This window comes from Stegodyphus dumicola, chromosome 2 (genome assembly GCF_044657685.1).
Source record: "Stegodyphus dumicola isolate Sdum_Otavi_A_Nest chromosome 2, ASM4465768v1".
In the NCBI taxonomy this organism is placed as follows: Eukaryota; Metazoa; Arthropoda; class Arachnida; order Araneae; family Eresidae; genus Stegodyphus; species Stegodyphus dumicola.
The window spans coordinates 262,550,400-262,561,882 of record NC_140769.1 but is presented as its reverse complement, the minus strand read 5'-3'; the positions used below and the strand labels follow the sequence as shown (position 1 = coordinate 262,561,882).

At 35.8% G+C, this 11,483-nt stretch overlaps 1 non-coding gene across 1 annotated transcript; it reads right to left on the bottom strand.

Annotated features, from left to right (window-relative positions):
- Positions 1-11,106: 11,106 nt before the first annotated feature.
- On the bottom strand, positions 11,107-11,179 carry TRNAS-GGA (transfer RNA serine (anticodon GGA)). The gene has a single exon. It is a non-coding gene; the product is annotated as a tRNA-Ser (tRNA).
- Positions 11,180-11,483: the final 304 nt, after the last annotated feature.

The following is an 11,483-nucleotide window of genomic DNA, read 5'->3' as shown; positions in this document are numbered from 1 at the left end:
GTATTCCAAAATATTTGCTTTTTTAAATTCCTTATCGAAATCGTTCTAAAATTGTGTGAACACCTTGTGTAAATATCAAAACTGCGTGCGAAGAGGAAAAGGTCCTAAAAAGCTTTATCTCTATAGCTTTAAGCTTTTAAATTGCAATACAATGATATAATTTTAGTCAGTTTTGAAATATATTTGCTTTAGTTTCAGATACCATCCGTTTCCAGTTATGAGTCAGAATCAAGATAATAATAATATAAATATTTAAGTTAAATCACTAGCAGTATTCTTCGTGAACAAGTATGAGTAGCAGAGATAGGTATCGGCATACATCCATACAGATTATGAACGAAAACATAGTTGGAAAATTTACATCTTCATCATTTGTAAACTGTCTGCTTTAAAGGAAAGAACGTAAAAGGTCAAATATTTCTGTTTTTTATAGCTATAAAATAAATGAAGTTATTGCCAAGATGATTTACAACAACAGTTAACTCTCTTGTTCCTTCGGGATATTTTTCTATATGGCATCCACAGAAAACCATTCGCTCTTTGCCAAGTGACTTCATAAGTCCAAAGAGAGAACGCAGGAAAGAAATATCCGAAAAACCTTAGGGCATACTTTAATGGAACCATAATTGATATGTTGGTGCAAAATGTAGACCATATTTTTTGGCCATCTGTATTAGATACTTTTCGGTTTCTTTATATAAAAACAAGTAGATGGGAAAAGACTATTCTTTTTTTTCACAGATGTGATAGAAGTCCTAAGTTTTCTCGATCCCGAATACGAATCCTAGAACATTCTAGAATTTTCTAAGTTTTGAATCCTTCGAAACCTTCAGATAAGATTAAAAATAACAGGGCGGAAACTCTAAGTCTATTTTTATTAATTTATTACTCTAAGTCTATTAAAAAATCACAAATAACAGGCAAGGTTTTTATGTTCTAACTGTAACCGCGCTTTTCGGAAATTAAATTATTTGCATAAGTTTGCCCTTTCCATTTTTGAACGAAAAATTTAGTAAAAAGTGGGGGGGGGATACGCAAGGGAATATGGCAGTCAGAAGAAAGACAAGTATGATTGCAAAGACGTCCTTAATAATCTCAATTCTTTCGCAATCAAGGGATCATTTCATTGATATTGACGATTATCAGAATTCTTAACTTTGAATACTAATTGAGATATTCAAGTTTATATCTTCTTCTTCAATGGCCAGATAGACACACCAGACGATAGATCTCCGACCCAGGTCATATTCTAAAGGACCCATACAGAATTTAGATATCCGAGGGACCTCATCCTGGCAGGCGCAACCACGCAGTTCTCTCCCACCTTTACAAAGCAGAGGGCAGAACGAAACGTTGCTATGTGAAAAACTCTGTCACCTTGCCTCCGGGCATCACGCCATTGGCAAAAATTACATTATTTTGGATGCTCTGTCCACTCTGTGAGTCCCTGCCACGAGAACTGAATGGGGTCAAACCCCAGGGGACTCGGTCGACGATCTCCGATCTAGCTCCACCACATCCGAAGGAACAGACACGAGAGTACGAGTACGGTCCTTGCCAAGCCTGAACCAACCTGAGCACAATACTCGGGTTCTAGTACTCGGGCCAAATTATATACCCCAGTGGTTGAGACTGCCTAGGTACAGATCCTAATCAGTACTTCCCAGGCGTTCGCCTGAGTCAACCCCCGCGGTGGTCAATGGCCAGACAGCCCAGGATGGGCCCTTGCTTTCTTCAGAGTCGAATTCCAAGCTCTTCTACTATCCCCGGCCATGGACATCCACTTCTCCGTATGGCCATGGTCACCCGTGTGGTGACCGGGTGTGAAAGAATAGTCCCAATGTAGCTCATGCATGTCGTGAAAGGCGACTAAATGGGTACCCAGCGTCTGGGGTATAGCCGGACCCCCTGCCCGTGGGGATTATGTCAGGGGACTGATCTTCGAGGTTGGGGGTTGGGTGTGGCACCAACTACCCCACCCCGTAAAAAATCGTACTGTTAAGAAATCCAAGTTTATATATTTTACTTTAAAAAACTACGAGTTTGTAGAGACATTAGTGTATACGAGCCAGTTTCCCTTAGAACGTCCTCTCCAAAGGCAACCCTTCCCTTAGCCAGATAGCCCTCGAGGTTTTGCCATAATCACACACACATTGTAGATACATTAGGATTTTTGGGAAGCAGGAGATGTGAAAAACGTGCAATGCCTTCCCCAGGAGTCGAACCTAGGCCACTCGAATACGTGCCGAGTGTGCTACCGTTACACCACGAAAGCTTGCAGGTAGGAGGTAGAAAATACCTTATATACTTCTTCTTTTGAGGCCCGGTGGAGCAGTGGCTAGCGCATCGGGCAGCAGCACCACAGGTCCGGGGTTCGATCACCGGGCTGTGCAAGGTAGACTCAGCCTTTCATTTCTTGATTTCTATGCTTTGGGTAGATAAAATGAGTACCAAGTTCGCATGAGGACTAAACACTGGTGGTCTTGCGGCAAGCTGACCACTTGTTCAGGGCATATGCTTACACACTCCGGGGCCCACGGTCAAGAAAGCAGATTTCAGGGCACTGCAGGCTTTGGCCCGTTAGGGCTGTTACGCCACTTAGTTTACTTCTTCTTTTAAAGGGCGATTGGGGATGAGGGGACCCAGTCGTCAAATCCTGGTGGTGAAGAATCCTCATTCACCTCCTTTTTAGTTCTAGTGCCCCTGTAGAAGTATTATGTTTTTTAGATTCAGGAGATGGGGAAAATTCCCAGTGCCCTCGCCGGGAGTCGAATCTGGACCTCTCGAATATGAATCGAGTGTGGTACCGTTACGCCACGAAGGCATGCAGAAAGAAGGGAGAAAATACCTTATAAGTTTTTATGAAACGTTACTAGAGAGAAAACTGCCTTATATCAACAGTTACTCACATAAAACGGGTGTAACTAATATGATAAAAGTCATTTCGTGTTCGTGAAATCAAAGAAAAAATTCTTTATTTAAAAAAAGAATTAATGAATTGTCAAAATTATAATTTATGAATTATAATATATGCATTTATATATATGCTTACAGTACCAAAGGGCTAAATTTCTACCGAATAAATTGACATTCTTGCTATGAATGGCGAAGCGTAGTTCTTGAGGTTTCCAAAACAAGCCTTCTATTCAGGTTAATGAAATTCATTACAGAATGTATTTCAAAATGTAATGAGACATTCGGTTTGCTGGGAATCTCATTTATTTAACGAAATGTTAATTAATAAATGGCTTCTCGTTCTCGTGTTGAACGACAGAATTATTGAATAATAATTGCTATTATGTTCTGTTGATAACCTCGGTGTCCTGAAGCAAGGTATCAGATACGAACTTGTTTGGTACAGGTTATTTTGAGGATTAAATTAATTTATCATTGAATTAAAATTGAAATATTCTGTTAAGTAGTTCGGGAGGAATATGTAGTGATCTTATTAAATTACTATATAAGTAAATTTCAGATTTCTTCATAAAATTCAGTTATAGGAGTTCCCCAGGCTCTTTTGCGATTTCCTTTTGTTGACTTTGTGAGGTTTACTTTTTTTATCTATTTATTTTTAAGTAACAGTTCATGATAAGTTATCACTTTCCTATTACTGTCTTTTCACCCACGCGTTTCATGCCAGAATGTAGATGAGACAGCCAGCGTTTATACAAATCCCAAGTAGCACACGACGTTGCAAACTCGTCCAAGACGTTGCAAAGTGGTTGTCGTAACTTTTACGACGTCTTTACAACGTTGCGAAGACGCAAAATATTTGCCGTTGCATCTTGGCAATTCGTCGACGTCGCTGAAACGTCATGATATGACCGCTTTTAGACGTGGTCGTTTTAGCATCTTTTTCATAGTTCATCAGAGTTACTTTTAGAATGAAAAGAGACTAAATCTGCCCTTTCAAGAATCTGAAGTCCGCATAAGATTTATTCAACAATGTTTCATTATTTTATTTCATCTAAATATATTAATCTAAGGTAGATTCATCTAATGAAATATAAATACTTTTGATTTATTAAATTTAGTTAGTATTAAAATACGTGCTAAATTATTGTTTAAAATTTAATGAAGATGCATTCATGGATAAAAATGGGGCGATTTTAAGAATTCCGGGAAAACGTCCAATGTTAAAAGACGATGCATATTTAACGGTAATCCAATATATATGACGGAAAACTTACGGACAGTCAGGAGAAGCAGAACGGAAAAATTAATGGAAAAGGAGAAAGAAATATTAACACTTTTGATAGAAAACGACAAAATTAATGGATTTGATAAATTACTAATAAATGTTGACATCCAAATTAAAAAAACTGTGAACAAAAAAATACGAAATTCATTACCTATATATATTCTGATGAACTGTGCGTTATATTTTTTACGTTTTTGTATACTAAATGCATTCAAAAATGCTTGGTTTAATCCTAGTATACGGTACACTCGGGATTTGACGACATTGACATTACAAATGTCTTAGCGAGCCCGATAAATATTTTTTGTGAATATAATATTATGAACATTGTTCGTAATTCTATTCAGTTGAAATAATTCATCTAGGCCATTTAAAAAAGATTAATATTAAGTTAGAACGAAGTGCTACTTAAGCAAGAAATTCGGAATTTAATTTTAGAGCCTGTCTGCCTATACCAGGCAACGTTGTGCCGTGATTATTAGCAAGCTGATTTAGTGGCATTGAGTGTTTCTAGCCATTTAGCTTTGTCTCGCAGGTTTTCCACATACCAGAGCTTTTCCTGCGCGTTAAAGGATCCTGTGAGCCGTTAGGCTAATCTACCACATTTTGAATTAGATCAACCGTTACGTATTTCTGATTATCCAGAAGTGCTTAACTTGTGTAAACCCAAGCTGGACTGTTAATTTTATGTTTGAATAAAAGAGTCTTATACACCCTTATTCTGACTTTGTTTCACAAGGCTAGAAGGTAATTTTTCAATAGCCTTTTTATACTCTAGTCTCCCTAACAGGACTAGGCTTAATAAGTTGAAATTGTTCAATACTATTAGTATTGAAATACAGTGTCTCACAAAAGTGATGGGACACTTGTGCTTTAGGAAAGGAAACTGTAGTAAAATAAATAAAAAAAAACATGTAAAACTTTTTTGTGGGTGTGTTTCATACTTAAATTTAGTAACAATTATTACATAACATACATTTTCTCAAAATATTAAAATTGTAATTTAATAAAAACACAATTGTTTAGAATGGAGCAAAAAATGGCTCACATAAGTGATGGGACACTTACTTTTCCATCAAATATTTATCCAAAAATTTTACTTCTTAAAATGTTTTAATATTTTGTTGGATTTCCTTTTACTTTTAAAACGTGATTTAATCTTCTTGGGATGGATTCGACTAATTTTTTTGTGATTTCTGGAGGGATTTTACCCCATTCTTCTTGAAGCAATGATTTTAATTGTTGTTTTGAAGAAATGGTGTGTTTGCGAATGCTTGATTCCAATTCTTGCCAAGTATTCTCTATGGGATTTAAGGCTGGAGATTATGGTGGTGTTTTTATTATTTCAGGACAGTTATACAACAGCCAGAGTCTAACGTTCAAAGCAGTGTGCTTGGGGTCATTGTCCTGGTAGAATTTAAAATCGTTATGAAGGGTCAATTTTCGTGCTGAGATTTCAAATTTTGATTTAAAATGTCAATATACTTGTACTGATCCATTATACTGTCAATAAGAACAAGATTACCAACTCCAGCGGACGACATACACCCCCAAACCATAACTCCTCCTCCACCATGTTTTACTGTTGGCACCAAGTCCTGTTTGCGAAATTCTTCCCTGGGTTTTCTCCACACCAAGATTCTACCGTCAGAACCAAATATATTAAATTTACTCTCATCAGCAAATATAACTTCATTCCAGTAATCAGAATTCTTATTTATGTTGGATTTTGCGAAAGCCAGTCTGAGTTTTCTATTCTTTTCACTTACGAAGAAATTTTTCCCGTCTGCTCTACCGTGATATCCAGCAGATCGAATTACTCTTCTAATAGTCTCAGGATTAACAATTACTCCATATAATGCTTGTAAATCAACAGCAATTTTAGGAGCACTCATTCTTGGATTTTTTTTAATATTTTGAACAATAATTCGCTTTATTCCATTGGATAGCTTTGATGGTCGGCCAGGTCTTCTTTTATCCTGAATCATATGATTCTTTTTATATCGTTTAATGATATTAAAAACTGTTGAATGACTCATGTTAACTGTTTCAGCAGTTTCTCTAATAGATTTTCCACGTTCAGTATGCAAATTAATAACTAATTTTCGAATTTCAGGGAAAGTTTCTTTTCGTTTAGCATTCATGGCTGCACAGAGCTAAAAAACACAAAAATTCTACAACAAACTGGAAAGAAAGACTGCCGACGATTTTATAAATTATTGCCAATTGCTTTTGAGTAAAAATAAACACCCCCAAAAATATTTTTATTGTATTACGTAGTAGTATCTAATGGTGTCCCATCACTTATGTGAGCCATTTTTTGCTCCGTTCTAAACAATTGTATTTTTATTAAATTACTATTTTAATATTTTTATAAAATGTATGTTACGTAATAATTGTTACTAAACTTAAGTATGAAACACACCCACAAAAAATTTTACATGTTTTTTTTTAATTTATTTTATTACAGTTTCCTTTTGTAAAGCACAAGTGTCCCATCACTTTTGTGAGACACTGTAGATATCTACAAACAAAAGTACAAAATCATTCATTTATTATATCAAAAGGGATGGTAATCCCGAATGGGATTTTAGTCTCAAAACGGCATTTTGCATCGAAACACTTAAATGCGTTGTATCCCTTTTCAAGCAACAAAACAGAACAGTCAAATTTTAGTTAAACGGGGAACAGTAAAGACTACACAATTAATTACTATACTAGAAGTTGGCTGACCACTGTGCCGGAGCGTCAAAATTAAAGTGTCGGCATCGAGAGAATGCAGAGTCAAAAAGCTACAACTATCAGAGCTGGCAGGAACCAGGCAAGTGTCGCTTACGCGATACCAGAGACGTTGTCTCTCTCAAACCAAAAAATATCAGTTTGAACTCTCGCTACTAATTAGCATTCTGGTGAAGAACAAAAAGAGAAGAAGTTGTAGTTAAGACTGAAATCATAATAACTGGTTAATTAACAACTCTACAAATTTAAAAGACCTTTTTCCCTCAATATTATATTATTTTTATATTTTATTTATAACTTTTTTAATATGAAGCCATTTTTGCAAAAGGGTGTTAAAGCCTTAACTTATAGAACTAATATAACTTTCCAGTGAACATTAGTGTTGCGAATAATCATCATTTCACTTGCTAAGCTGTACGAGTCAGATAGCATATAGTCAATTCAAGTTTTTCATATTCTATCTGGTTAGTGTATTGGGGCCAATACCTGTTCGATTCTACACTGAAGTTTCTGGTACCCCATGCACTTTTAACTGTTTACTTGTCCTCTACTGGAGAAAAACAATTACAGTAGAATAATTTTTGGCCTGAAATTACAATGAATTAAATTGATTTTTAGGCTTTTAAAACGAAAAGTATCCTCTACCAGCATAATTTTTAACCCTCCTTTTTCTTAAATTGAGAATACTCGTAAACGATTTTCTGTATTACAATACAATAAAGTATGATAAGCAGCTTCATAAATCAGTTAAGAGATTTTAACCATTAAAACTATAAGAATAAAATCAAATGGGGATAAAACGGTAAAATTCAACTTCATATGCTTCTTTTACGCACACTGACGGTTAGGGTTTTTATTTGACCCCCCCCCCCCCAAAAAATATCATTATTGATACAAGGCAACGGCATGTTTCCCAAAATATCGATTAAGACTTTTAATAACCGCAGAGAAAGTGCGAAAGAAGAAAACAAAAGACCGCAGTAAAAATACCATATTAAGCTGGATGGGATGTGAAAGAATAATTTAACGCATTACATTCTACCCGCACATTCATTTGCAATATTTAATGATGTCGATAGCATTAAAGTTTTCGAGATTATAAAAGAAAAGAACATATTGGAAATTTTCTCTATCTTGGTTCATTAATCAGTGAATATAATGAATAAAAGATGTCTTTAAATAAATTTAGTTGCGCAAAAAAAAAAAAAAAAAAAAAAAAAAAAAAAAAAAAAAAACCGTCTGCGATTCTAATAGCGCAATATGAGGGTTGATGATCCCATTCTGTTTGAAATTTAATATGTGTATTAATTTTATCGAAATTTGAAGGCAATTTCTTAGTATATCATTTTGTAAATCAATTCAGAACGAAGTTTTCTGTTTTTATCTAGAATTAGGATAATGATCATATATTAGACACATTTTGTTTATTTTCTTCTCGTGACTATAGTCAACATCATGCTGCCTAGGTGGTGCCTAGTGACTAATGATTCGCATGCCGTAGCAAAAGGACCGGGTTCGAATCCCGGAGAAGGCAATGTAACAAATTGTTTGTGACTTCATAAGCGACAAAGTGGTCCATCAGTTAGGTGCCTGTAAAATAAAATGATAACCACTTCTAGCCGTAGGAGTGGCTAACGCATATAATGGCTGGTGCCCGTCATTGGAGAAAAATAGTCAAAATCCTAATAAAAAAATAAAAATAAAAATATGAAAGCTTTCAGATTTTACTTTACGTCCAAATGGGCTTTTTTTAACGTTTTGTATGTTACTTTTATTTATTAAATATCATGTTCTTCGCACTTAAACCATAAAATTTAATTCAACAGCAATGTCGCAAAATAATTTTAAAATGAGAAAAGCTTTAGAATTTCCGATAAACAGTCTCGCACGCTGGAGATAATTGTTTTTTCCTACAGTGCTGCCACTGCTTGCTTTGAAATCGTTGAGTTTTTTAATCAAAAATTCGTTAAAGTTTTACAAAAGATGAAATCGATAATAAAACAAATTTCATATTTCAAATTTGGGTTTCCAGATGCCCGTATTCGGTAGAAGATTACGTTATTCAAAATTGGAGGGCTCTATGAACCGTTGTTTTATCCCAAATCGAGAAACACACATACATGTACAGAGATTCTTCATTATTTAATTTCTTTAAATATAACACACGGCACTAATATTTGGTGGCAACAATTTGGAAAGTGAACTGGCATTTATAGTGAACCAACGCAAAATGCCAAAACGAAATTAATAGACCTTCAAGGCAAATTCCTCCTTTGGACTATTAATAGTATAAAAATATTTAATAATTTCATTAAACATCTAATGATTTCCACAAGGATTCATTGAACCAGGGACGGGAATCGAACCAGGGACCTCTGGAATTCCGGCCCAGCGTGCAGACCACTACACCACGAAGGCACGCAAGAGAAGTGGGAGAAATACCCTATATACTCCTCTTTTTAAAGATCAACTGGGGTTTTTATTATCCACAAGGATCACATCTAATGATAATTCCACAAGGATTTATTTTCCAATGAAAAGCTTTCAGCGTTTTCTGTAATGCAATAACAGAGTTTCCGACTTGAAAATAAGCGGTTACGTTGAGAGAAATTATGTTTTTTAGCTTGCTCTTCGCTTAATAGTTCTTAAATATATGTTAGACGTTGCAAGTAACGTAAATTAACACTTAAATTCATGTAGCTGCCAATTGGAAACATACTCATATTTAGTCATGCAAACCAAATCAAAATACAAATTTTAGCTAATTGCATAGTGTAACCAATTGGAAACATACTCATATTTAGTCACGTAAATCAAATCAAAATACAAATTTTAGCTAATTGCATAGTGTAACCAATTGGATGCATACTCATATTTAGTCATGTAAATCAAATCAAAATACAAATTTGAGCTAATTGCTTAGTGTAACCAATTGGAAACATACTCATGTTTAGTCATGTAAATCAAATCAAAATACAAATTTTAGCTAATTGCATAGTGTAACCAATTGGATACATACTCTTTAAGTATTACAGTTTTGAAAGTTTCAGTGTCGTGGTACCACTAACGGTGTAACGGTCATTGTTATTAGCTGATGTGTAGGCTGCGGACATCATTTGTGTTTAAGAATTTTGATTTTGTGTTTGTTGTTATTTTGATGTTCAAAGTTTTATAATTGCTTAAACAAGTTTATAAGGTATATATTATTATATAAAATTGTTATTAAACATTTGCTCATCATATTTTTTTTCTGCATAATGTAGCCATTTGGCAGCAACAATATTAAAAAAAAATTGGAATAAAAACATAGTTTATATTTTTTTAGTATTTTTCCTATTTTATTTTTAAGCATTTCTAATACAATTTTGACTTAAAAATAAAAATTCACGAAATTAAGGGTTGACTCAGTAAATACACATTTTTAATGAGTTTCTTTCTTTAAAACTGTGTTGTCCGCCAGTGATCGATTGGTTAAGACACTGAAGGCTGATAATTTGGTCTGGTTTGGGTTCAAACCCAGAAAAACGAGTTAGCTGCGTGGTTGATTTTTATAGTTATTCCTATGTTTTACGGACTCCGTCTATAGCCAAGTTGTTAGGACCATTTTTACTGGGAGTTTGACTTTGATTCGAACCCAGGCGAAAAGGCTGGTTGCATGGTTGGCTTTCGTGCATTTTCCCAAGTAAAGCGTACAGCCAATTCCCACGGAAAGTAGTCCACGAAGGCATAAGTACTTTTAAGCAGATAGCCCTCCTAATTGCTATATTGAAATAATTAGGTATCGTGTAATTAATATTAAGATACGTATTGCGTAATTATTACACGATACGAGCTCTACACGAATACGAGCTCGTATTGTGCTGTAGAGACATTAGGATTTTTTGAAAGTCGGAGAGATGAAAAATTAGCAATCACTTTCGCTGCGAATCGAACCACGGACCTCTGGAATTCCGCCCCGGCGTGCAGACCACTACCCCATGAAGGCATACTAGGAAGGCGGAAGAAATACCTTATATACTCCCCTTTTAAAGGGCGACTGGGGATTTAGGGGACCCAATCGCCAAATCCTGGGTGAGAAGAATCATCATCCAACACCCTTTTAGTTCGGGCGCCACTGTAGAGACATTAGGTTAATTGCAAAAGCCGGAGAGATGAAAAATTAGCAATGCCTTCGCCGGGAATCGAACCAGGGACCTCTGGAATTCCGGCCCAGCGTGCAGACCACTACACCACGAAGGCACGCAAGAGAAGTGGGAGAAATACCCTATATACTCCCCCTTTCAAAGGGCAGGGCAACTGGGCTTTTTAGGGCACCCAGTAGCCAAATCCTGGGTGTGGAGACTCATCATTCACAACCCTTTTAATTCGGGCGCCACTGTACAGACATTAGGATTTTTTTGGAAGCAGGAAAGATGAAAAATTAGCAACGCCTTCGCCGGGAATTGAACCACGGACCTCTGGAATACCGTCCCAGCGTGCAGAACCACTATACCACGAACCTCTGGAATACCGTCCCAGCGTGCAGAACCACTATACCACGAAC